The sequence below is a fragment of the Belonocnema kinseyi genome, chromosome 1 (assembly GCF_010883055.1).
Source record: "Belonocnema kinseyi isolate 2016_QV_RU_SX_M_011 chromosome 1, B_treatae_v1, whole genome shotgun sequence".
In the NCBI taxonomy this organism is placed as follows: Eukaryota; Metazoa; Arthropoda; class Insecta; order Hymenoptera; family Cynipidae; genus Belonocnema; species Belonocnema kinseyi.
In genome coordinates this window covers 130,416,301-130,418,345 of record NC_046657.1, presented here as the reverse complement: position 1 = coordinate 130,418,345, position 2,045 = coordinate 130,416,301, and the positions used below count along the sequence as shown (strand labels likewise).

General features: G+C 35.2%; 1 long non-coding RNA gene across 1 annotated transcript in view; it reads right to left on the bottom strand.

The window, feature by feature from the left end:
* Nucleotides 1-1,149: 1,149 nt before the first annotated feature.
* Nucleotides 1,150-2,045, bottom strand: part of LOC117182682 — an 8,088-nt gene continuing 7,192 nt past the window's right edge. The window contains exon 3 of the long non-coding RNA XR_004468335.1: nucleotides 1,150-1,183. This is a non-coding gene — a long non-coding RNA (uncharacterized LOC117182682). The remainder of the gene's footprint in view (nucleotides 1,184-2,045) is intronic.

Sequence of the window (2,045 nt, the reverse complement as noted above, 5' to 3'; positions counted from 1 at the left end):
GCAAGGTAACAATCGTGCACTTTTTCGAAATTTAGATTTTTTACAAAAGGGCGTTGCTATCTCTTAATTGTGCACTTTTTAACAGTACCACAAAATTTCCCTAGCCTAGGTGAAAAAGGAAAATAGTGAGAAAAATTAGAGGTCTCGCGGAGCTTTTATTTTTGCACGGGAAAGCTTTTCAATGTTCTTTTACTTCTTCTTCTATTTGTTCCTCCTTACTCCAATGTTCCTCCATTTTTATGTTCCACTTTTTAACGTTCCACTCTACCTCTAGTTTTGTTCAGTGTTCAACTTTTTCCCCTATGCTGGGGGAATTATGAGTTACAGTAGAAAAATAAAAGTATCAGATGTAAACTCAACAACCCAAAATACGGAAAGATGTTAGCTAGGGGAATTATCAGGTATAAATATTACTTCAATGGAGCCTGACACTTTCAAGATTATCCACATTTTTCCTAGACTAGAAAACAATGGCAGGGTCTGGGGGAAATTCTAAGGCTGGGTTCGGATTCAGCGGCTCAAAATCCATAAGCAAACATTTTTGTGACTTTTTATGCCAAATGTGGTAGTAAAAAGAACACAGGACCATAAAATGGTTTTGGGAGTCTACTAGAATTCTACTAGGTGTACTCTATGTTTTTGGGGTTTGGGGTCTGCATAAATTACGTCCCCAAACCTACAAACCCCAAACTAACAAACAGCGCACCCACAAACTAACAAGCCCCAAACCCACCAACCCTAAACCAACAAGCGCCAAACCCACAAGCTTTATATCAACAAACCCACAAACGTGTGGATATGGATGTTATGGGTTTGTGGGTTTCGGTTTTGTGGATTTAGGATTTGTTGGCTTGAGATTTGTACGTTTGTGGATATGGAACTTGTACGTTTGACGTATTTGGGGTTGGGGTTCGTGGGTTTGGGGTTTGTGGGTGTCGGATTAATAAGTTTCTCGATATGGAGCTTGTGTATTTAAAGTCGATTGTTTATTCATGCATTGGGACCAAATCTGTAGAGAAAATCAGGCTTTAATTTTAGTTAACAACACTACATAAATCCGCAGTCAGATGTTAGTTAATTATATTTTTATGAAAATCAACCGTTTTTTAATATAAAAAAGACTTGTAAAATTAGATTTACTTACGCCGCATATAGCTCGACATTTGAACTTGACACTGTCAGGCTACAGGAAATATAATTTCAATTAGAAGGAGGAATATTTATTAAAGTTATTATAGTTTGATAATTTGAAATTGCACAAATTCGGTATCCTTGAGAGTATCAAATTATGTGGATACTCAGGGACAATACTAACAGTTTCAATTTAAGTGGTGCAGCAATTTTACTACAAGAAACATGCTTTTACAAATTATTATTTCAATAAGCTAATTTTTATAGTAATGCATTTCTTCTTGCGATTTTTCTGTAATCAAATCCCAGTTGCAAAGTTACTTGCGCAATCCAGGCGGTTTTCGGATTTTCCCCTCTGGAAATATTTTTTTGATTCGACATGTTTACAAACTAAAACTTTTTGGAAACCCCAAATGACTTTCAATCTTGTAACATGAAAAGCACTTGACCTGTTTTTGAAATTAATGGTCAAATAATTTGGAGGAAAAACGAGAAAAAATTTGTCTCGGTCCGAATTTGAGCTAAGAACGCCACTACTAACGAGTGTAGCCTCAAACAATTACGCCACTGAGGCCACAGCAGATATTTTCTCGTTTCTTCTATTAAGAATTCTAATATTACGTTTAGATAGCTTTGCTTTTAAGGCATAAAAGCCATCTTTTATTCTTGTTGGTAACTTGTAAAGTGTACGATTAGGCAATCCATCACGGAAAATGTTAATTTGCTGTAATTAATGCTATAACCTCAATTACTGGCGACTTATATCACATTACTTTTTAATAATAAGTGATTTTAAGTAGTTTAATATAAAAAAAATATACGAGGGTGGATTGATAAGTTTCCGGCCTGACCAAGAAAAACAACGTTTTTAAGAATTTTTTTTTTATTTCTCAACATAATCTCCTCCAAGGCTG